At 37.3% G+C, this 27,083-nt stretch overlaps 1 protein-coding gene across 1 annotated transcript in view; it reads right to left on the bottom strand.

The window, feature by feature from the left end:
* The window catches only part of LOC124789559 (potassium voltage-gated channel subfamily KQT member 5), a 506,704-nt gene that overhangs the window by 57,298 nt on the left and 422,323 nt on the right, over positions 1-27,083 (bottom strand). The gene's annotated exons all lie outside the window — the stretch shown is intronic.

Here is a 27,083-nt window from a genome sequence, read left to right on the forward strand (position 1 = left end):
AGTACTGTTTTGGAGTAACAGTTGCTCCTCCATTTTGCACTACTCGCTTGACTTAAAAATGAGTTACTGTCTTCTACTGTGTAAATTTTTGTCCATTTTGTAAAAAATAAGACAGTGTAGTATGAGGAAATGTTACTGAAGATAATAAATTCCATTATCTTACACTTTACTGGCTATGAGCTATATACTGGAGAATTTATTAACAAAATTGTCAAGATGGAAAAACAAAGGAACCTGTTGAGGGGTTGTAAGAGCTTCCTTCTTCAAATGTTCATAAGAGAACTTACAAATGAGTACATCTTTGTGCAAGCTGTGAGCTCTGATAGTAATCTGGACATATGCAGGATCCAGGCATTACAGAAACAGTTAGTGGTATAGTGAGGTGTGTTAAAACGAGATGTCACCAATAATGTATAGACTAGAAAGTTGAAAGCACAACACTCAGTAGTTTGCAAAAACAGGAGGAATGGAAGATCAAGCAAAAGAAGTCACAAGTGAATTATGTAGCTGAGGTAAATATTTTTAAGCCTCTATATGTTGCAAAGTACAGACAAAGTGATGAAGGGAAGAAAGCTTTTATATTTGAGGTAGTTATCCCAACTTCAATTTGGTTCTTCAAATATGAACACTTAGATCCTCTAATCATACACCATCACATAATAAAAAAAGAGAAATGAAAGCTTTTATGACAGTCAGCTACAGAAACATGAATTTCTGGATCTGCTGCCAAAATAAACTTCTATTAACATACATAGTTTTGGCCCATCCATAAATATTGCTATTTTTACAAATGTCGAAATGAAAATCATTAATTTACTTAATGAAATGCAGCAATCAACCACGTTTTATATAACATTATCTGTGTTTCATGTTTTAACCATGTTCAGTTGTTGTAATATACTTGAACTTTCACCATTTTGAAGTTTACATCAACTACGTTTTGAATACTGCAATTACCAAACGCAAGATAATAAATTCTTTAGCTACAAATTTAAGTTTTTTACACACTCTCCACTTGACTTACTTTTTATTTAACAACTGGTTTTTATGAACACTCTTTCTCCTTGATTTACTTTTTATTTAATGAGTTTTATGAACAATCTGACAGTGTCACCATGGGAAATTCTACATCTCCACTAGAGGCCAACTTCTTTATGGAGAGTTTTGAGGAGATATCACATGACTCATCAGTACCTTGGGAATATGTTGATGATACTTTTATTGTTTGGCCTATAGTGTTGAACAGCACAACTATTACACGATAGTGCAGAGACGTGAAGTGTTCATATAATGTGTGTATGTGCAGTTTCACGTGGTGTAATTGCTGAATTGCGGCTGTCAAGGTAGTTTCACACCAGCTGACATAGGTGTTGTGTTTTGCATGTAATAAGTGAATCACAGTTGTCAAAGAGTTCCATATCTGGCCACCAGGGGTGCTGATTTTTTATTTGTCACATGTGCTTAGGCATTCTCCATGGGTGATGTTTATTCCTACGTTTTTTATGTTTTATGATCTGTACTGTCACTCTGGGTTGCAATTCAATTAGCCTCCTCCCCTGACTGAGTAAACAGTTTCCTGTCAAGCATAATCGTTTGGCATTAGATTTATCAGTATTATTAACTTGTTCACTTCTAATTACACTTATCACAACAAGTGGTGGCCCGAATGTAGTCCTTGAGCTGAAGGAACTGAACTATAGCTGTTTTTCCTATGGAGTTCAGGAGACGTGCTGATTTTGGCCTGATAACCCTGTCCTATGGTTTGCACAAGTGGAAGCTAGTTCACACTTATTGTAAGCCAGTTGAACTACTGTTTTGCAGCTGAGATGCAAGACATTATCACTTCATCCCCCGGCAGCAGATTCCCGTGAGAAACTCAAGGCGGAACTAATACAGAGATTTACTGCTTTGCAGGAAAGTTGAATGTGGCAAGTTATTATGCAAGAATACCTCGGTGATTGTAATCTGTCACAACACCTATGGTATTTTTGCAATAAAGTGGACAACATCACCTTGCCAGACAACTTATTGCATATACTATGGTGCATTAGATTACTGCCACAAATTAAGGCAGTAGTGGCATCACAAACTAACATGCCACTGGGTGATGTAGAGGAGTTGGCAGACCACATAGAGGAAGCTATCTCACCTGCCCAGATTAGTTGTCATGGCACAAAGCAACAGTACACTAGCAACAGTTATTGTCTGGAATGCTGGTTACAACTTGCTTGCAGCAAAAGTAAACATGTTATGTGTGCACGTCAGCACATTGTTGTCATAAGGCGACACCGGAAACAACAGAGGCAAAAGGTGTTACCTCAGACATTTGAGAGGCTGGCCTTCAAGCAACACTACATTATTTACAAGATGAGCATCTTGTGTGTTGGTACTACCACAGACTTAGTGAGAATGAGCAAAATCGTGCGTCACCCTGCTTCCACCCAAATGCTGGAAGTGGCCAATCGTAGGTGTAACTGGCAGCCCATCACCATCCAGGCACCTGTTCATCAGTGACAGAGATTCTGGCCTGAAATTTCTCAAAGACACTGGTTCAGACATCAGTATCCTGTCATGGTCTTTCTTGCATCACTGTAGGCCATCAACTGCCTTCCATCTAACAGCTGCCAATAATTCAACTATAGCAACATATGGAACCCAGTGAATGGAGCTGAACTTAGGTCTACACTTGGAATATCACTGTTGCACATGTCATGGAAGAGATCATTGATGCTGATCTCCTGGCACATTACAAACTCTTGCCAGACGTGGCAAACCCCAATTGGTGGGCAGTGTTACTGGTGTAACTGTCACTGGTTTTCATCACAGTACCACCATCCTCAGGGCAAAGCTTGTACAGGCATCTAAGGGTGAATACACTTCACTCTTAAAGTAGTTCCTGAATTTCACCTTGCCACCTGGTACACCTAAAGAGATTCTGCACAATACAGTGCATCATATCAAGATGTCAGATGGACCATCAGCGTTGTGCTGATTTGGACATATAGATCAGATGTTAAACAGTCTGCAGCCCTCTGCCTTGCATCTGGGCCAAAAAATGGTGGGGCCTGGCACCCTTGCAGAGATTGTTGTGAAATGAACATGAGAACAGTGCTGGACCGATATTCTGTGCCATTACTAAGAGACTACAGCTAAGTGTTACATGTTACAATGATATTCAGCATCTCAAGACTGTGCTAAAGCCTGTACTCAGATACATGTGGCTACAGAGTACATTCTAAAGACCATAATTATAATACCATTAGGCCTGTTTGAGAGTATGTGTGACAGTCATGTTTAAAGTAAGAACCAATTTATAATGGAGTAAGAGAAGCTTCATTTATGAATGTAAATTGAATTAAAAACTACAATACACACATTTTTCACTTTTCAACAGGATCACCATGAACATTTAAACATTTTCAAGTCATGAAACCAGCTTTTGGATCCCACCATCAAAGAACTCAAGAACTCAGCCATCTGATCATTAAACCAGTTAGTAACAGTTTCTTTCAACATGTCATCATTTTCCAAGAGCTTTCCACCATAAAATTTGTCAGTTTTGGAAACAGATGAATGTATGATGGTGCTTAGTCAGGGCTGTATGGTGGATGATACAGTTATTCCCCATGAAATTTGTCCAGTTTGCATCTTTGTTCTCACCACATTGTGAGACTGAGTATTATCATGAAGCAGAATGATACTGTTAGAAAGCAATCCCCACCAGCGATTTTCAATAATGCATCTAAGCTTTAATAACATTTCACAGTACCTCTCAGTAGTTATTGTCATTCCTCTTGGCAAAAACTCTAACAGAAGAATGCCTTTCCAGTCCCCAAAAAACTGTGGCCATGATTTTCAGTGTTGAAAGTTCTTGTATGAATTTTTGTGGTTTCATTTGTGAGTTTGAGTGATGCCACTCAGCTGGATTGACCTTTATTCTCTGGAGTGTAGTGTGTAATCCGCATTTCACCACCCATCACAACATGACTCAAGAACTAGTCACCATCCTTGCGACAGGGCTGCAAAACAGGCAAAGAATGTGCCATTCACTTTGTTGTGTATTCTTCATTTTAGGCACCCTTATTGCACACACTTTTTTGTAGTGTAGTTTGTCAGTAACAATGTAAAAACTATGACATTGAAATTTGTGGAAATTTCTGATGCAGCTTGCCAATAGTGAAGTGCCTGTTTTGGCTAACTGCCTCATCAACTTTTTGTGTCAACTTTTCATATGACAGTAGACCATCCAGATCATTCTTCATCATGAACATTTGTCCTTCCTTGATTGAACAGTCTACACTATTGCCATCATTTCCATCATTCGTTACACCTGTAACATAAACTTCAACAAGATGCTAGTGAATTTCAGAAGAACAAACTTTTTTTTCATTTAAGTACCAATTAACTGAGTGCACTTCACAATCAGCAGGATTACTAATTGACATGATGGTAAAAGAAGCAGTATAATCATACAACCAACATTGGCAGAGATGTGAAATGTAATGACAGTGAAGTGAGAGACTGGCCAAGAATGGCCGACTGTGAACAGGATGCACAGACACAATGTGCTATTGATTCTTACTGTAAAAGTGACCCTCATATATGACTTTTGGATTATGAAAGACAGCGCAGACTTGGGAAAGATTAATTGACTCTGTTCAAGGCCTCTCACTTTGTTTCACATACCTGGATGATGTGCTCATGTTCTCAGACACTGAGGAACAACACCAACAACATCCACAAGTGGTGTTCAAGTGTTTCGAGCATTATAGATTCGTGTCGAACATGGACAAGTGCGTTTTTGTACAATCTGAAATGACCTTCTTGGTACATAGAATCTCTGCTGTGGGCCTCCTACCTCTAACAGAGAAGACTGATATGACTTTACAGTTACTTAGGCCAACCACAATAAAGGAATTGCATCAATTCCCTGATATGCTAAATTTTTATTGTCATTACCAGAACTGCAGAACCCATTGACTGTGGTGCTGGTTGGTCCTAAGACGAAAGGCAACTCCCCAGTGGAGTTGACTGAGGCCATGAAACAAAGCTGGCATACAAGGCACTTCTAGCTCATCCCAATCTTGACAAACCTCTTGTGTTAGTGGTGTATGCAAGCCAGACAGCTATCAGCGCAGTGCTACAGCAATGGTCAGACAGTTCATGACAACTCCCAAAAACTGTCACCCTCTTAGAGAATGTGGAGCACCTATGACTGCGAGCTCCTGGTAGTATATGATGTAGTGGAATACTTCTGCCCTCAAGTCAAAATGCGAGTGTTAACGATATTCAAAGACCATAAACCACTGACTTTTGCATTCAGACGGAACAGTGCCAATTGCTCTCCTTGCTAATTCAACCATCTAGAGTTTGTAGCCCAGTCCACTATTGACATCAAACACATTTCAGGAAATGATAACATTTTGGCTGACTGTCTTTCACTTGCTAGCAGTGTGACAAGTCCTATCAACTTTTCTGCAGTGGCCTGAACACAACAAAAACATGAGGAACACCAAACATTTATTGACAACATCGCATCAGCATTAAAATTGCAGCATGAGTGTTCAACGAGAAGATATCGTCAAGCTCTAATGTGACATCTCTCACTGACAGTCTCACCCGTTTCTTCCACTAGTGGTGGCGCAGTGGTTAGCACACTGGACTCGCATTCGGGAGGATGACGGTTCAATCCCGTCTCCAACCATACTGATTTAGGTTTTCCATGATTTCCCTAAATCGTTTCAGGCAAATGTCGGGATGGTTCCTTTGAAAGGGCATGGCCGATTTCCTTCCCAATCCTTCCCTAACCCAAGCTTGCGCTCCATCTCTAATGACCTCATTGTCAACAGGACGTTAAACACTAACCACCACCACCACCACCACCACCACCACCACCACCACTTCCACTAGCATTCAAAAGACAAGCTTTTGACAGCATCCTTAAATTGTGACATCCAGGGTACAGCTGACTTTTTGACTCATCTCCCAACGTTTTGTGTAGCTGGGCATGGAAAAGAACTGTCAAGAATGGACAAGGACATATTTGCAGTGCCAAAGGCCTAAAGTGTCTCGCCTTATGCATGCCCCAATTAGCGACTTTCCAGGTACAACTGTCGTTTTGCCCATGTACACCTGAATGTTGTGGGGCCACTTCCTCCATTGAATGGTCAGCGCTATCTTTTCACAATGATCAGTCATTTTATCTGCTGGTCAGAGGCCGTGCCAATTGATAATATTACAGCTGAAATGTGAACTCCTGCCTTTGCATCATTATGGTTAGAGAGGTTTGAGTGCCCACGGTGTATCACTACCAACTGTGGACAGCAGTCTGAGTAGCATCTGTTTGTGCAGCTTGGCAAGTTTTATGGGTATGACCACCACAGGACCACTACTTAGCATCCCGCTAGCAATGGTAGGGTTGAATTCTGGCATCGTTCCTTGAGGGCAGTGCTCCGGTGCTCATGTACCACGAAAACACATGGAATTCAGCTCTTCTAATGGTTCTCTTGGCCTATGAACAACTTGCAAACCTGACATGAATTCTTCGGATGCACAGTTGGTCTAGAGAGAGACATTGTGTCTGCCTGGAGAATTTGTTGATGCTGATACACTGCAAGCTTCCTCAAAAGATTTCTTACAATGCCTGAGGAAATATGTCACACAGATCAGTTCTTCAAAGGGTTCATGTCACAGCATGTTGCTTTGTTACATGCACCAGGACTTGCATCACTAGTCACATGTCATGCTCCACACCGACAGTGTAAAACCACCTTTACAACCTCTATACACTGGCCTGTACTGCACATTGCGAAGAAATATACAGACAATGGACATATTGGTTAATTGCAAGTCAACCATTTCTCTGAACAGAGTAAAACCTACATACATTCTTCAAGAGGCATCACCATCTGCTACCCAATGGAGACCTCAGAAAATTCCTGAAGAAGATGCCCAGCCACGAGCACCACCACCACAGCAGCTGCCCACAGAACAATCACAGACACAGACAACCCACTCAGGATGCTGTGTCCACTCCCCTGCCCATTTCCTCAATACCAATGGATTGCTTCCTTCAAGGAGGCTGCTATAGTGTCTGACACCACAGCTGTTACATGGATGTGTTTGAATAGCTTGTCTACATTCAGTGTCACATGGTGGATCAGCTGAATTGCGGCAGTCGAGATAGTTCCATGCTGGCTGCCAGAGGCACTGTGTTTTGTGTGTAATAAGTGGATCATAGCTGCCAGCATTCCACACAAGGCCACCAGAGGTGCTGGTTTTTTTTATTTTTCATGTGTGGTTGTGCATTCTCCATGCACAATGTTTATTCCTGTGTTTTTTATGTTCCTTTTTTTTATGTTTTACGTTCTATACTATTGCTCTGGCTTACAATTCGATTGGTCTCCAGCACAGATTTAATAATTTCCTGTTAAGCATAATCCTTTGGTGTCAGATTAATCAGTGTTAGTTAGTTGATCAGTTCTAATAATGCTGATCCTAGCATACCCTCACAGTGTGGACAGTTTCCAATAGCCTCTTCAGCAACTATACTCTATGCGTGAACACATACAATTTACAATGAAGATAGGGAAAGATTTGTAACTTTTAGAAATCATATTGCTATGTAGGAGTGATGGTACACTTGTAAATTCATTATTTCAAAAGCCCACTCATGCAGACCTGTAATTACAGGTAACTAGTTACCAATGTTTGGAACTAACAATGGCCATTCTGAACAGCATCATTCACCAGGACCATGTGATCCCAGATGCTGATAATCTGAAAATGGAATTAGAACACCACCAAACTATGTTTGTGAAATATGAATATTCATCTCAGCAGATGAAAATAATGTAACAAACATACAAATGGCACCATGTGGCAGAGGATGGGCCTTCAAGGCAACAATCTATCTCCCATAAGTGGAAATGTTTCCATGAAAATAGGCAGAATACTAAGAAACCAAGTTTAAAGTGATCTTCCAGCCTCTCCCAAAAATCTCTGTGCTTCTGAGATCAATCAAAGATAACTGAGAGCTGCACAAGGCAGGTGTTTATGAGATTCTGTGTGAATGCAGAAAATCATATACAGGGCAAACAATGTGCACTGTTCAGGAGAGCATCATTGAACACCAGCAGCATACTCACAGTCTCCAGGCCAGCAAATCTGTTATCACAAAACTTTATTTCTACTGATCATTCAATGAAATACAATGGAACAAAAATTGTACACCATACTTCAAACTTTTGGAGCTCTGTTAGTAATGAACCAGCAGAAATATGACTGTGTGAAATCCTTATCAATTGGGATGGCAGTTTCAAATTAGATAATACATGAAATCCTGTCACAAAAAAATTTCATTCTCTGTGTAGCCAGTGCCAGTCCATGATTTTATCATGTGAAGACAATGGATCTGATATTGATGAGGCAAGCTTTCGTCATGGACGGTGCTCCAATGCAGTGCAAAGACTTGTAGCAGATGCACAACTGCTCTAGCAGTGACAACTGAATACACCTCATAAACACTGGATGTGTTTTAAATAGGAAAGCTAAATGTACTTTTGCCTGTATGTGCCTGAAGATAGCCAGAAGATCCTGTGCCAAAATAGCATGGCAAGCAATTATTGAAATCCAGCAGTTCACTTGAAATTTCATGCAACCATCTACACCCCAGGAAAGCCTTACATTTTGCATTAATGTGTTAATTTGCCTTATGGTCTTATGTTGTTTGTAATATACTTGGGATAGGAAACTGGTAATGTATCTTACATGATGGATTTAGAAAGTCAGAGATGGGCAGATAAATCCTGCATGGCAAGATTTCCCAGTAGAGCTCAGCTTTTTCTGTGTGGAGCTGAACTGCATATGTGGCTAGCAACTGATACAGAAAGCTAAGCTTCAAAATATTCAATACCCTTACACTTATAAGTGTTTGAAAGTGAGCTCTACACAAAAATAAAAGTACCAAATTAAAGGAAGCAAATACCATTCAATGACGTAAAGAGAAAAAAATCTAGCACAAAAATGGAGGAAAATTGTAGCTCTAGAGCTTGGCTCTAATGATGCCAAAAAGTAAAATATTTCAGGTAGTACATGTACAGGTAAACAAAACACTTAGTGATGAAAGTAAAATTATTTTTAAAGTAAAATAACAGTGAAAAAATTGATGTGTAAAAGAAGCACCTGTACAATGTTGAAGAAAATGGATTTCCTGCAAACTGATTGTTTTGGACTGTACGCACGACATGGGAAAGTCAGATTGTACCCTCCCCATACAGCCTTCATTGGTCATCACTGCCATGGCTCAGAATGATTCATCTTGTTTTAATGTTGGTGATATTTTGATCATGTCTTGTCACTGGTTATTTGGAAGTTTTCTTGCCACTCTGTAACTGCTGCCTACTGATTTGGTGTGCCAACGTGTGGTGTGGGGGAGCCATTACACAGTAAAGGTTTTACTGTTGATACTGATTACTCGTTGAGCATTACATGAAATGGCATCATGATATGAGGAAAGCTTATGTCTGGAACTGGAGTGTGCACATTATAATGAGTTGATTCTTAACTACTATAATAGTGATGTGAAGTTTAACTTCATTGTGTGAGTTATACATGATATAAAGTGACTTTTAAGCTACGAAGCTTCTTCCATCTCCAAGCGTACAGTTAAAAAACCTAAACCAACTCCTAATCACAAGTGTTATGAAAATCACTTAAAATTTTGCTTTACAGTAAAGGCTGCTACAGAAACCTGTGATAGCCCAATTCACCAATGTGTTGTAAGCTTATAAATGATTTCAGATCAAAGCAAGTACTAAGCACTCTGAGTATGTAGGCACACCTATTGACTTTTTTCAAAGGAAATCTGCATTTGTAAAAAACAATCTGAATGCACAGCAGCTTTCATTAACACTGATACTAACTTGATAAAAGACTAGTACTTGGCTAGTTCTAGAATAGTAAAAGAAGGAAACCTCACACAATTGGTGAGTCTTTCTTGCTGCATGTTGCTGGAAACATGGGCCAAGCAATTTTTGGGGGACAAAAGTGGCCAAAGAAATGTGAAAATTTCCATTACCCAACAACGTAGTAGAAAGGAGACCTGAAGATGGGTCTGCCAATATTGAAGAAATGTTGTTATGACAATTGCAAGAGTGTGCTTATTTCACTCTTCAAATAAATGAGAGACAAATGTCATAAATATGGCATAGTTACTTCTATTTATGCATTTTTGCTATCATAAAGATATTGTATTTCTTAGCAAAGATGTGTTGGTATTTGTATAGACAGGGCCAAGGTAAGGTGTGGTCACTTAACAGGTCTGGTACCAAAGTGCAGAAAGTTACACCTGACTGTCAAAGAACAGGTTGTATAGTACATCGAGAAGCATTGGCTTCTAAGGGTATGTCTGAATCTCATTACATTGCTTTGACAGATGCTGCAGATGTTATAAACTTCATCAAGGCATGGACATTAAACTTAAAACTATTCACACTATTGTGTGAAGATATGGGAAGTAAATTTTAAAGTTTGCTTCTACATATTGAGGTAAGATGGCTCTATCATGGCAAAATTTCAAACTGAATATCTGAACTGTTCTTTATATTCCTCAATGACACAAACAATGACACTAAGAATTTTTTCCCTGATGATCAGTGGTTATTGAAATTTACTTATTTAGCTGAGGTCTTTGATATGCTTCACATTTCGAACATCGGACCACAAGGATGAGGCTTAACAGCTTTCTTAGCAGTTAAGAAAATATTGTGTTTCAAAGGAAAGTTGACTCTTTTTACTTCACAAGCACTGAGCAATAACTTTTTCACATTTCCTACCTGTACATAATTTCTGGAAAACAAATAACTAGCTCCCATGGAAGATTTAGTCTGAGACATTATTACACATTTAAAGTAAAAGAGTTTTGAAAAGCACTTTCCCAAAGATTACACAAAATATGACTGGATAAGAAATCCATGTTCAGCAAAAGTACCAGGAGAAGTAATCAGAAAAGAAACTTTCATCAATATGACTACCAACATTTCAATGGAAGAAGCTTTTAAAAAGAAAACTCTGCTTTGTTTTTGGACGGGAACAAGAACACAATATCCTTATCTTTTCAAACAAGCAGTCCAATCTTTCGTGCCCTTTACCACTTAAGGTGTGAAAGTCAGTTTTCTGAGTTGCAGTACAACAAAAATGAATACAGAAACAGACTTAGTGTTACAGAAGAGTTGAGAGTTAAGTTGATCCCAATTCCCAATGAAGCCAGACTTTGAAGCTCTGCTTTAAAGATAAACAGCAACATAATTTCTGCTGAAGCATGTAGATGTTCTTTCATCAGAATCTAAATTCGAAAACTGACTAATTACTGAATTTGAAGTCTGATTTTCTGCCAAGGAGTGATTTGATTCTGAAATTCTTTGCTTTTCAGACTTTAATTTACTATACTCCATGTCAGTTTATTACTCTCTTGCACAACTGTTTTATACAGTTTGTGATGTAAAAGTTTAATACACATTTTTAATGCCATTTCTTGCTTACTCATTGATTGTTGATATCAGAACATTTCACTTCATTTGTTACAAATGAGTACCACATGTGGACATGAACGACTTTGTAAAAAAAATTGCTTCCATGAGGTCTTATTGCTCATGTGTATCACACAAATATGTTGTGAGCACTGAGCAAGATGATGAAAATTTTTACCCTCGTATCATTTCTCACTCCACTTAACCTTCCACAACATCCCTCCCCCACCTCAGTGTTCATTAAAAAGTCAACAAGCCATAGCCATTCTTCCAAATTTAAAAAAAATTTTAAAAACGTCAAGTGATACACCATGATAAAATGTCAGGAACCCTTGCTCTAAGAGACTGATACAATGAAACACTGCCTCTAGCTGTCATAATGGCCTCAGTTTGGTGAGGAAGTGTTCAAAAATTTCTTCAGGCATTCTGGATCCAGTAGCAATCATTCACTGGTGATAAGATACTTTAATGTTATCAAATTATGATGATGATGACTGCTGTATTTTCCAAATAGTCCCAGACATTTTAGGTAGGGTTAATATAGGATGATTTACTGAACTAGTTGCATTGTGATAGAGTTCCTGAATATTCACCAAACCAGGAATGAATGCCTGCTGTCCAGTGTGCATGGCTGTTGTCACCTTGGAAGAAGGAAGTGACCACAGCATACTCACCACAAAGACGCAGAAGAAAGGGCAACACTTCGTCTCCAAGAATTCTGAAATAAAAATCCTGGTTCATGAAATTTCCTGCCAGATTAAAACATGTGCTGGACTGGAACTTGAACTTGGGGCCATTGTTTTGCACAGGCAAATGCTCTGCTGACTGATCTACTGAAGCACAACTGAATTAATAGGCCAAAATCATGGTACAATGAACATCCCCAAACATTATAGCACAATCTCCAGCCTGAACCACACCCTCAGCACACTGTAGGTTAAATGCCTCACTGGGCAATCAGTGCTTCCAATGTGATGCATCACCTGAAAAGAGGCAAAATCAATATTTGTTGGACAACACTACATATCTCCAGTCAGCTATTGTTGAATTTCTGTGTTGTTTGGCCCAATGAAGACATACAGCTTCATGTGCCACTGTGAGAAATGGCCTTTTGGAATGTACCCAACTCCAAATTCCCATTGCACCATCTTCACTGTGTAGATAGTTGAGGTGGACCTGGATTGACTGATAGCAGAAATTTATGTCAGTTTTGAAACTGACTGCCAGTGACAAGATCTGACACTCTTCTCTTGTTAGGATCTTCTTACAACCACTGTTCTTTTTCTATTTTACGTGGCAGTAAGAAATACACCATTCCTTGTAGATATGTTGGACAGTAAGTTGATACACCAACAAAACAGGCAGCTTCGTTCATGGTGTGGTTATGCATACATCCAGACAGATTATGTCTCCATGGTGACCCATCTTACTACAGTGATTTGCCTCAACAGACTGGCACACACACACATCACTTCCTTGCCATGACTTACATCAATGGTGAAGATCACAAGAGTGACTGGCACCATTTTTAAACTATCTACTTAACTACAAAGCAAATGTGTTTTTTAAGGTGGGTGATTAATAATTTGGCCAGTGAATTAAGCTTGTTGTACACACAATAAGATGAAATAAGTGTTATAAATTACTTCTTCCAGCAGAAAAAAAGATATTCCCAATATAGGAAAATAACATGTTGTGTATCTAGTGCATAATACCATTAGAAGGAAATTAATGAAGAGAAATGTGTAGTGTAGGACTGACAGCACATGCCAAACAGGTGGAACAAATGTGGCTTAATTCAAGGGTGGAAAATTAATGAAGTGTTGTTAGTTAAATCAGGTGGACGAGAAACCACAACAATGAGTGTGCTAATAGATGAGAAAATGGAGAGGTGGTCAGTTGTGTTATAGTGCATGAGAAGAGCACATACAAGAAGGTAAGAGAATTTAAAACAAAAAAATGAATATAAATGAAGGGGAAAATGTTTGGACAAAATCATTATAAAAAGAAGTTAAAGAAATGAAAGGAGCTAAGTGCAAAATATGGAACTGTATTTCAATTATAACAACTATTGATATCTCATTTTGATATTAGAGTTCAAAATGATACCATCCATTATGTGGATGTTGTATGTGTGTAACTGTACACAAATTAACTAGCTAAACTATTATTATTCCAAGAGCTTAAGCTGCTGCATCACGACAGAAAAGTGTCACTGTATATAATTTCATTATCTTACAAAAATATCTAATACGTGGAAGGCAAATAGAAAATGTCTGTCATTTGTGGCCTGTGTTATAAATTTAACTACAGATTTAGTATTCACAGACTGCAGATGTTTAATGTGAATAGATCATATTTTGTGTACTTATCATTTCATTTACTAAATATCCTCCATGGAAGTAATTTAAAAGAAAATTGAGAAAATTAGTTTCTGTACCAACTTTTGGTTATTTTCAATTCATTGTCTGTATAAATGTATGTATCAAAATAGGTACAAACACTGGAAAAAGATTAGTAAATTGCCTGGAAACTAGTGAAATTTCTATTATGTTAATGGAGTTTAGGAATCATACAATTAGTCACAAATCAGTGGCTGTCTACCATATTTTCTGTTTCCTGCTTCCATTCTAGAGTTAACATTATGTACATGTTGAGTTGTTAATTAAAATTTCAGTGACATTTTAAAATACATGAGTGACATTTTTCTCTGAAATATACACAGAAAACATCCTTGTGTAAAAAGGAAATAATATCTACATCTTGCCAAGAGAAGGAGACATTTGATAGTAAATTTTCTTTTAATTATGAAGAGTTCTATTGCAATGTATGTGAATTAATATACTGCATGTGATGATGACTGCATTTCTCCTCTACAGAGAATTAACTAGTGAAATAATGAAGTTTATGCACTCATAAAGGCAGATTCATGAAACCATAACATTGTAAATGTAAATAACCATATTATGTAATTTCTGTAAATAAAATGCAACTGTAGGCCAAAAATGAACACAAACTGCTATTTATATATCTCATATAACACACAAACATGCTTAAACATAATGACTCATAAAATACCATCATAAAAATAATCCAACAGGCACAGGTAATTGATGTGCTTTATAACTTGGAAAAAGACGAAACACCAATTTTCTGAAACTCATTCTGAAATCAACTAACTGATTCCACATAAGCAAGCAATGGCAAATGAATCGTAATTACACAAAAAGCATCACAACAAAGCTATAGCTACAAAACACAACAAACAGCCACACATCTTTTGAATGCAAAGAAAGCTTTTCCATGTCAAGTCACAGAACAAATCCTTGTAAATCAAAATATGTACACTCAGAATTGCTTACACCATACAGAACCACTCTGTCTCAAATGTTGATGTCATCAAACTATTATACAGAGCCATGATACTGTTACAGGTGTGTTAGTAAGCAACTTCTAACCATTTTCTTCAATAGCCCTGTAATCAGAATGTATATGCCACTTGACAAAGTAGTACCTTCCTGTTTATACTTCTTTAATAATGTCTTTACCTTCAGGTGTGTCTGAAGGAACAGACACTGTAAAGTAAGTATAGAAGCCTAGGCAAGCAAAATAATGATAACAACACTTACATTGAACAAGTCTGTCTAATCAACTTTATTGCAGGAATCAAAGTAATGTTTTGAATAATAGGGGAGCAGACAGAGTGGTATACAGAGCTTTGGGTCAGTCCATGACAGCCAAAATGGTTAAAATGACCATCAGCACAAATTTTCATGTCACTGATAGGTAATATTTCTATACTTAATACAGCTGGTGTCAAAAGAATTTGCAATAGGTAAATAAATCTCATAATTTTCCTGTTTAAAATTTAAATATTTAGAAATTTGTTGAAAATTAACTTCAACTCCTTGCTTAAACCACACAAACGTTTTTCCATCAAGAAATGAAATAATATAAAAGTTCAAGTTAATGCAGATAAGGTGCACCAAGAAATAGTCACATCCTTTTCATGCAAATGACCATGATTACCAGGGCAACAGAAAATGGCACTGTATATGAATGAGTAAATGTTTCATCTCAGTTGTACATTTGCTACTGGTTTTAAAACTGAAGACTTCAAACACAGGAAGTACTTCTTCAAAATTATGATAACAAGGAAATAACTCTGAAAATAATCTGTTGTGAAAGGAATGTTGCATTGGTGTATGAACTCTTGCCATTGTATAAAAATATCCCCAAAATCAACTCAAATCTAAATGAAAAAGATGTAGTGTGGAACTTACCAGTATATGTTTCTATCATTTGCATGTTCTTGTATCATAAGTACTTTATTTATAATGTGGGAAAAGTGTTTTGTTGATTTGTCAAAAAGTGAGTAGAACAACTCATAGCCTACAAACAGTATAATATATACCTGGTTGCTTCAGGGGATCCAGTTCTCCCTTATGCACTTTGCCAGTGTTGTTCACATAAAATTTTTAACTATGGTAAGTATTTGGTTTGATATTATAGGCTTGTACTGAAAATGTAACACACCTGGTTTAATAACTTTGGAACAGTTTTCTAGCAAATAAATCCAGAGTATTTTTGTTTAATGATGTAGCAAATAACTGACTGAAAGTGAAACAGGAAATTACTTTACTCAGTCTCAACATTTTAGGAGTACAAGAAATTTATATTTTGATTTTGGTAGACCAGTTTAAATGTTGAAAGTAACAAAAAGGATTTCATATAGCCTTGTGAATAGGAACTACACTGACAACTTTTGCAGATTGTTCAAGGAGGTTACTGAACCACCTGATTTAAAGGCCTTAGACTTCCCATAGCTTATAACTGAATAACTGTGTTTTGTACAATTTTGTGAATCTAAAAACCTTTGCACCTGTTTATACACAATGTGTAACAATGATGGAAGTGGAAGGCATCTATTAATTTATGCCAGTTGTGTTGATGACAAGGTTAAATGCCTTTCCTTATTCTTTGCCTCTAAGTCTGATTTCAGTACATCTCAATTCAGTCATGGGATTAGTTTCCAACTCTGTTACTGTATGGATAAATTTATGTTTTGCATTTAGTTAGGAAGCATGAAAAAGCCCAGTTATGACATTTTGCTTAACATACAAGGGAATTTAAAAAAGTTACATGTTATTGTGGCAGGTCCAGTAACTTTTATTGAATGCTACACTTCATTTCAAAGTGACACAGAGACATGACACTGTTTCTCAACAAAGTCAAAATGTCCAAGTCAACAACTGTTAGAATATTCTATGAATCATTCAACTCCTCAATGATAGAAATCCACTCCTTGGACACAGAGCTATTTAAGAACCACTACGTGAACATACTCATCATTAGAAAATCCCTTCCCCTCCCCCAGATGTTCTCTCACTTTGTTGAAAAGATGGAAATCATGTGGTGCTGGATCTGGATTTCCTGAACAGCATCACCCAAGTCTGTGCAGTCTTTATCAAGTTGTTGGCTCCATTTCACTATGGCTGGATGTGACATAGCATTTGGTCCACACACTTGTCAGAATTTCACAATGAGTCAGTGTGCAATTTAGACGAGGTGTCCACAAGACTCTTACTATCCAGAGTACTTCAACTTTGGAGTACAGTTCCAGTTGCTACACCATTTCAATTGCACACTGTGATGCACTTGTTATCCACAATGCAGCAGAACTGTACCTGCAGGAAATCTGAAACACATACTCTCTTCTGATAATGCAGCACTGCTCTTGTTGTGCAATGGTCTTAGTGTGAGATGACACATGTGACTCTCTTTCTGAACTCCCTGTTTACATACACATGTAGTGGCTAGGATTGGCATAGCTGAGATGGTACAGTAAAAAATAGGTTCCATGATGTAGCACTTTGCAGTCAGCTGTGATACTTGATGTCTTGAGTTCTTTTTTTATTCACTTATTTTTTTTAGCAAATGTTTCCTAGAGTATCAAAACATATGTGGCATACCAATGCAATTAACATGTAATTAATTTAATTTTGTTTTTAAGTTTTGTATTATCTGTTCAAATATGAATGATAGTTTAGTCCTTCCTTCCTTTCGAATGCCTTATACCAAGCCAATGCTGGGTCATGATTTGTATGGCATGTCTCCAACATTCATGGTGAACCAACCACACATTTAGGTGGGTTATTTTATGATGGGTCGTCACTCTCACTGGCATTTTAATGATACTGTCAGCACCTCCTAGAGAAGTATCCCTTCTGACTGTACCTAGCATTCATTGTGTGGGCAAATGTGATAATTTTTCAAAGCATTTGCACATTGATTATCTGAGATGGAATATGAGCACCAGTCCAGTATTTCCTTAGGTACATACAGAAAACCACCATGAAACCACAGTCAGGCTATCTGCCACACCAGCTGCTGGCATTAATCTGCAAGGCGGATTCAATCTGTAGTCAGCACGCATCCCTATATCCTGGAAGTGGACACTTCAACAGACTTGGCTGTACAAATGGGTGACATTTTAGTCATCTGAATGTAATGAGGAGTAGAATAACTTATTTTTCTTATTTTAAATTAAATTTCTGCTTTTAATATATTTTTTTACTTGTATCTGGCAGGGCCATAGCTGCATTACTATGTAACATATTAATATAAAATAGCTTGATAATGAGCCACTGGTGATGTGGGTTCTTGATATCAATACACTCTGCAAGAAGATCACAACAACCTCTGAAAATATGTGATAGAATTCATTCACACACTGTACTTAGTTTTTTATTTTGTCTAAAACCACAAGACAGCAAATAACCATTTTATAAACTGAACAAAATTTTAATCTTATATTTTGCATAAATGGCTATCTGAAATGACTTCAAATAATTTCAAATTAATCACAGCAGAGGAGATGGCAATATTTTACCATGAGTGGAATAGTTGCCAGAGTGAATGATAACTGCATTTCTATCTTTTTAAGTCAAACCCATCCTTCATAAAGTTGTTATTAATTCTCTTTGTTCATCTAATTATGCAAGTGGTGATCCTAAAAACTCCAGTCAGTGATATGCTGCAAAAGCCAACAGTCACAAGAAATAACTGCTAAATAATCATGAAAAATATAAATAAATTCTACATGTGTATCACACACAGAAATCAGAAATAACAAAAGCACATACAACATCAATTACATAGCTATGCAGAGTGCAATTTGAGATGCAAAGTGCTAGGGAAACTAACAAAGCAAACCTAAAGCATGGTCACAAGGGATTGACACAAATGAACAATCATATATTTGAACATATACAGTACATCAATGAGATCAAATATTAAACAAGAACATTCTGTAACACACACATCAATGAATCAATTTAATATTCAGGTTCATGCAAAACTCTTGTCTCAAAGCAGGTAAGGAACCAACAGTTCTGTTGACCATAATAAAAAAGAGACATAAAACGAGGTCAGGGTATGATTATGTGCAGTATTGGAGTAATGCACAATAAACATAGTGTGCAGCAATAATTTCCATCAACATAAAATATCTATTACTGTAACTCACAATAATAATTATTGCTGATGCCAGCCATTATTAGAAGCTTTTGCAGTTCATAGTGAAGTTGAAGATGAGCAATCATCAAACGAGTCTGTGGAAAACAGTGCATCTTACTTAGGAAGCAGTGGCAATCTGTTATAATTGTACAAAGAGCATCTAAATATGATAAAGCATCTGCTGAACAACCTATTCACTAATATTACCTTACATAGCAATACTTTCCAGCTTATGTTAAGCACTGTTCTGACTAAAGAAATATAATGTAATATAATGAAATATGATATGGATTTACATCTATACATTTAAACGAAGGTACATGTAAAACTTCTGCAAGTAGTGACATTTATTATGTGAAAAAGAAAAAAAAATACAATACAGCATTTTAACAAAGGAATTATGCACGACTGGTACATATACAAACGTGAAAAAGTAAAAAGTAACTACAATATATTCTGTCATTATTTTGTTTCCATGATTTTAATCTTGATGTCTTACAGTACATAAGAAGAAATTTGTCAGTGCTGCTTTCAAAGGACTCTATATTTATGTGGTACTAGCCTACTTTTATGCCTATTCTAGTACAAGAAAAACTTGGACCACAAACAAAGGGGAAATATTGGATGTTACATATACACTTACATTCTATATTAAAATAATGTTTTTTTTTTTTTTTTTTTTTTTTTAGTGTATCTCTGTAAAGATTTTTACTGTAGTACCCATAATGTAGTCATCCAAAATCTTTACCTGTTCAGCTTGTTAGATGACATAACTGACATAACTGCAATCCCATTATCACTGACTAGGTTTTTCATTGTTGTTACTGAATATTAATTGGAACATTGGTGTTAAACACATGAAGAATATTTTTTCAAGACAATACAGGAAACAAATACAATTTATTGGAAGTAGCCAATGTCAAGGTATTGTCATGATTTATTAGAAGTGAAAATGTAAATCTTCCTGATTTAGGAGCTCTCTTAAAGTGGGGCAGCACAGTGTACATGATAGTGGGCTCATACTTTCCCTGAACTGCTTAGGCAAATGACAAAATGGTTCCTTTTAGCTGGTGCTTCATGTCTCATGTTTTTATTGATGGAATATTAAACCCCAATATTTCTATCATTTAATAACATAATAAATTTACTTATGCAGATAATGTACATAAGTTCATTTACCTATTCACCTCTAAGTATTCGCATGTCTTGTCATAACTTTCTGATAGGTTGCCTTCATGCTGAAATCTAAAGTTTTGTGTATTACAGCAACATACTCCTCCATTAGATTCAGTTCAAATCTCTGGGTTTCATGTTCTAACTGGAAGGTGGTCATATTTGTGGATCCTGAGCAACACTTTTTTTATAATGCATACTCCTGTTAGTATTACTGGTTTCCTTTACATTTCTTCTTTACACTACCTTCTCCTTTACAGCACTAACCCAGATTCACATGTCACACTTTCTAACTGAGTCAGTATATTACACACCATCATTATCTGACTTTCAACACACATGTATTTCACAAGGTTAAAAAGATTTTATAGAATTTTTCTTTTGTACCAATCTCTCAAGGTTTATGATCTTATTTATTTAATTTCCTTTGATTTACTCTTAACTTTTATGAGTCACTGTCTTGATTTTCCCCTTCATTTTAATAGCATTACTTGTTCTCTGTGTATTAATTTCACACTTTACACTTTTTTTCATTTCTATACACTCTCTTTGTAAGTGTTCAGTTAGGTTAACTGTCCATTACCTTACATTTCCAAAATTATGGCAGCTGATTCATTATTAAGGAAGTATTCAGTATGTATGAACATTGTTCTTCTTTCTTTACTTCCAGCCTAGTTTAAAAATTTAGATAATCCCCAAATGTGTCATTTTTCTTTGGCTACTTTTGCCCAATAAATAGATTCTGTAATACTTAGTATAATGATTGTACTATATTTTAATTTTATTTATTTGTATTGCTTTATATTTTAGTTCAACAACAAATTATAAATTATACCATTCACAATTTCAAAATATTTTATATTCTGAAAGAATTAAATTGTTCTTAGCAATATTGAGCAGTTTACTGTGCTAATGTTAAAAATTCTGATAGTCTCTCATCATTTGACTCTGTACCAAAAAATGGCTCTGAGCACTATGGGACTTAACATCTGAGGTCATCAGTCCCCTAGAACTTAGAAATACTTAAACCTAACTAATCTAAGGACATCACACACATCTATGCCCAAAGCAGGATTTGAACCTGCGACCATAGCGGTCGCGCGGTTCCAGACTGAAGCGCCTAGAACCACTCGGCCACTCTGGCCACCCGACTCTGTACCAAATTAATACTCAGCAACAAGAGCAGAATCATATGTGGTACCAAATGAAGTTTACAACTGGACTGAGGATTTATTGGGAAAGAAAGCACAATAAGTTATCTTGGATATAGGGTCCACCTCTTGAAAGTAGAGTCATCAGCAGTTATGGATGTAACTTCAGGTATGTCCCAGTAAGTGCTGTCTATTTTGTGTGTTAATGACCTGGCACACAATATTGACAGTAACCTTAGACATTTTGCACATGATGTAAATAAATATTCACCCCAATCTTTACAAGATTTTAAATTTGTGCATAACTTGGCAATTTGCTTTAGACATTCAGATATATAAAACTGTGTATTTCACACACAAATACAGAGTCATCATTGAAGTATATCATCTCATACACATATCTGGATGTAACAATTTGAGGATATGGAATGATCATAGGGACTCGATCACACGTAAAGCAGGAGGGCAGACTATAGCTCACTGATAGGACACTGGGAAAATGCAATCAGTCTACAAAGGAGATTGCTTACAAAACAATCCTGTGAGCCCTCTTAGAATTTTGTTGAAGTGTTTGGGACATATATCACTTTGAACTACCAGGAGACACTGAATGTATACAAAGAATGGCAGCACAAGTAGCCATGGGTTTGACTGGTGAAAGACTGTCATGAAAATGCTGGAAAACCTCAACTGTAAGACACTCTAAGAGGGATATCAAGTATACCATAAAAACCATTTATAAAGTTTCATGAACCAGTGATAACTGAGGAATCTAGGAATATATTACAGTTGCCCACACACTGTTCATGTTTGGGCCACAAAGACAAAATAAGGCTAATTATAGCACGCAGAGAGGCATTAAAATCATTCTTCCCATATGAACAGAATGAGAAGAAATACTGATGTGTGGTACATGCAGAATATGGCACCCTTCACAGTGGTTTGTAGAGTGTGGATACAGAGGTAGATCTAGAACTGCAGACCAGTCACAATTGAAACTGATCTAATAAGGAGAAGCTAGATGCTGCGACCCACAAATTATGACAAAATTTGGTATACTAGTTGTGGATCACCTGAAAGTATCTTTTATGAAGGATTTAGTTCAGTAAACTTCCAGTCTAAAAAAAAAAAAACTCTATGATGCTGAAGTATGCTGAGTATGATGCTGAAATTTTATTTACACACTTGCAATGCCACTGCCTTCACATGAGTACCATTAGGTATCTGTGGTTGGACGACTTGTCCACTACAGGTGGTAATTATGTTTACAGACAACTGCATAGAGTTATGATTAAAACTCAGAGAACAACTTTAGGTAAATGAATATCATCTCTTCCATATAACTTAAATCACTGAAGCAGCACAAGACAAGAGGCACAAATGTTATCTGTTCCTTATTAGATGAGCATTTTGAGTGAGATCTCATGGCAATGATGGGAGGTGCAAGCTACTGCACTGCCCAGTCCATCTGACTTCAGTGCCAGTTTGGTGCAAGTTGCAGCCTTCTGTCAGTCACCTGACTGCTACGCCAATATGGTGCAGTTCACCCAACTGCAATGGCGTTTGGCACAATCTGTTGCCACTTGCAGCCTCCTAGCTCCAGCATCAGTCCAGCAGGAATTACATTTCCTGTGTGATCTTTTCCCACATTTCCCAACATAACACCATTATGAAGCACCCTGGTGCAAAGCAGTTTCTGCCACAACACATTGGTATCGAGCAAATGCAGCATTGATATGCAGTATCCTCCACAGAACAACATTGGCTCATGGCACATTCTACCACCCAACATTTGTACAAAGCTCACTCTGACACAAAACACCATTATGAAGCACCTTCTGCAACATAAAATTGGTAATAAGCACCTTCACCTCCACCAGGATCCTTTGCCATGCAACATTTGTTGGAAGCACCCTTTTCCATGCAGCATTTGCACAAACATTTGTACACACAACAGCAGTAGGATGTTTTTTCTCCTACACAATATCGGTATGAAGCACCCTCCGCTAGGTAAGTCTATATGAAGGAATCTCTGTCACACTACACTGATATGAAGCACCCTCTGCAACTCAACATAGGTATGCTGTACCTTCTATCATCAAACATCGATTACAGGTTACAAAGCAGCCTCTACCAACAAACTCTAGAAGGAAGTAGCTTCTACTGCCTACCACTGGTATAAAGCCCTCTCTGCCAAGCACCCTCTGCCACACAACATAAGTACACAGGACTCTCCTCCTCAAAAAGTTAGTACAACACACACTTTGGCAAGTAACATCAATAAGAAGACCCTTTCCATCATAACATTTGTACAGTGCACTCTCCACCATGCTACATGGTATGAAGCACCCTCTTCCACACAGCACTGGTATGAAGCACTCTGCCGCACCAAACATCTGTACAAAGTACCCTCTGCATCATACATTGGTACAAAGCACCCTTTGCCATGGTGAACTGGTAAGAACCACCCTGTTTTACAAAATCCTGGTACAGAGCACCCTCCTCCACCCAATATTGCAAAACAACCTGTGTCACAAATACAGGTACAAAGCACTGGTGTAAAGCACCCATAGCCATTCAATAATAATACATGTGGATGAGAGCCAAGCAGTTCTGCTATTCAATGCTAGATGGAGATTGCATCATTTTCACAGTGGCAGGGGACTTTAATTGTTCATCATTCAGCCCATTTGCATGAAGTATTTATGGATTATAAAAGCAAAACTTCCTTGTGAATCAGTCTACCTATTAATAAAATTCTTATCAAAATCATTATAGTACTTCCTGAAATTAGCTTGAACATACAGACAGAAATCAAGGTGAGGGACTTTATATATGAACAGATAGATAAATAAAAGGTACCAGGTCTGTAAAGTAACAGAAATGCTACCAAGAAAGTGGAGTGCTAACAATATTGATTGATTGCCATTAACATAGGTTTGAGGAGGAAAGCTTTTGCTACGCTGGGTGGAACGCAAGTGGCAATTTAGATCCACTTAATTTACATATGAGATGTGTCAAATATTTGTTTCTCTTACAGAATCTTCATTTACTCATCAATATCAATTTTGTCCCCTTCAAAGTAATGCCCCTCAGATATAAAACATGTGTGCCAACACTTTTTCAAATCTTGGAAGCAGTCCTGGAACTCACATTTCATTGTGGTGTTCAGCTCCTCCAGCTATTCTGTTTTTATCTCATTAATGAGTGGCAAAACGATGTCCTTTCATGGTTCATTTCAGCCTCAGGAATAGAAAGAAGTCACACAGAGCAATGTCTGATGAATACAGTAACTGGGGCAACATAATGTTTTTCTTTTTCTTTTTTCTGCCAAGAAGTCATGAACCAGAATAGAGATGTGAGTAGGAGCATTATTGGGATGCAATTTCTGTGAGTGGTTTTCCCTCAATTCTGGTTGTTTCCTTTGGATTGCTTCACCCAAATGGTGCATAACTTCCAGGTAGTATTCCTTATTTACTGCATTACCATAAGCCAGAACCTCATGATGCACTATCCCATTGTAATGGAAGAAAACAGTGAGAAGAACCTTCACATGTGATGGAATCTGTAATCTTTTTTTGTCTAGGTTCTTCAGGCAGTTTCCATTGTGACAAATGGGCCGTGGTTTTGATGTCATACCTGTATACGCATGTTTTTTCACCTGTTATAACTTTCTTTAGAAGTTCTAGATTGTTGTTGACTTCATTCACCAATTCCTGAGTGATGTCTATGTGACATCGTTTTTGGTTCAAATTCAACAAGTTTGGAACAAACTTTGTTGCTATATGTTTCAAGCCCCCCGCCCCCCCCCCCAAAAAAAAAAAAAAAAAAAAAAAAAAAAAAAAAAAAAAAAAAAAAAAAAAAAAAAAAAAAAAAAAAAGGTGTCATCAGCAACCTGGCTGATGGTGATTCAGTGATTTTCCAGAACCATTTTCCTTCTTCTTCCACCCTGTTGTGAGCAACTGATGTGCTAAGGTGTCCAGGGTGCCACAATCTTCAATGTCTTCTCAACCCTTAGTGAAATATTTGTAACGCTCATAGAATATTATCTTACTCATAGTAGATTTGCAAAAAGCCACAATCGACATTTCAGATTCGTTGCTGCATTTTATTCCATTTTTATAGCAAAATTTAATGCAAATTCTTTGATCCATCTTTTTTGAAAGTAAAAATTCACTGAGCACTCAAAAACACATATAACCTTTTTGATTGTCAACAATAAAGTAAATATTCAAAACAGCTCAAAATTCAAATATACATCAGGAACATGTGTACCAAGATTTTAAAAAATTGAAAATTAGATGTATAAATACTGCAAAATTAAAAAAATTCTTATTACTTTTTGATCACAGCTCATACAGGGTCTACATAAAATCTGGAAACACTTTCAATTATATATTGCATGAGAACCATAAACTGTACAGATATCATACATATGTTATTTTGAAGATAAACCCTGAAAGTTCATTTTCATGTATACCATCACAGCGTAGTTTGGTAATTTGCCGATAGCCAGCACTAGTCGCAAACATGGCGAGTTCAGTTGCGGAATGAGCTTTCTGTGTGTTGGAGTTTTACAAAAACAAGGGTTCTACAGCTACTCAATGGATATTTCAAACCAAGTATGGTAAGAAGTCACCAGCAAGGAGGGCCATTTACCACTGGCACAACAAATTCGTTATGTCGGGTTGCTTGTGCCTGGAAAAGAGAAGTGGACATCCCAGTGTGAGTGAAATGAATGTGGGGTGCATACAAGAGACATTCATAAGGAGTCCAAAGAAATCAGTGCATTGTGCATCCTGTAAACTCAAAATGGCACCAATGACAGTGGGGCTACACCCCATTTTCATCGTGAAGTTCGTGGGTACCTGAACATCGAGCTGCCACATCAATCGGCCGTGCTAAAGAAGGGGACAGCTGTTTCATGAAACGGCCTCCCTGATCACCAGATCTCACTCTGTGAGACTTTTTTCTGTGGGGACACAGTAAAGATCTAGTGTATGTACCACCTCCACCATGTGATGTAACAGAGCTCCTGGAAAGAATACGGGAAGCAAATGCCACAGTCAACAATGTCATGCTGGGATGGGTATGGTAAGAATTCGATTACCATATTGATGTCTGCCGGGTTACTCATGGTTCGCATATTGAATGTTTGTAAAAAAAAAAATTCAGAGTTTCTCTTCAAAATGCAGTATGTATTACATTTGTATGATGTTTAGTTGCTGCGCAATAAATAATTGAAAGTGTTCCCGGACTTTATGTATACCCTGTATATTTGAGGAGGAAAGATCTTGCTGTTTGGGGTGACAGGCAAGTGGCATAAAGACCGTGTTTATAAGGGATAGTCATGAAGTTTTCATTATCACCTCAAAAAATTAAAGGTACATAAATAATTTTTTGTTTGTTTGCAGATACATCTGCAGCCATGGTACACATCTCCTGAAATTCTCAAGCATCAGAGTCATAGCTTTTGGCTAGAGGAGCCAAAACATAATGGCACAGCCCATAGATGAAGTGTAGTATAATGCAGTAATTTCTTTTTGGCACAGCAGAAATGTTGTGGCTCTATCAGACCAATACAAATGGGTAAAAGACAAGAATGAGATTTTCACTCTGCAGCGGAGTGTGCGCTGATATGAAACTTCCTGGCAGATTAAAACTGTGTGCCCGACCGAGACTCGAAACTCGGGACCTTTGCCTTTCGCGGGCA

The sequence above is a fragment of the Schistocerca piceifrons genome, chromosome 3, assembly GCF_021461385.2.
Source record: "Schistocerca piceifrons isolate TAMUIC-IGC-003096 chromosome 3, iqSchPice1.1, whole genome shotgun sequence".
Taxonomy (NCBI): domain Eukaryota; kingdom Metazoa; phylum Arthropoda; class Insecta; order Orthoptera; family Acrididae; genus Schistocerca; species Schistocerca piceifrons.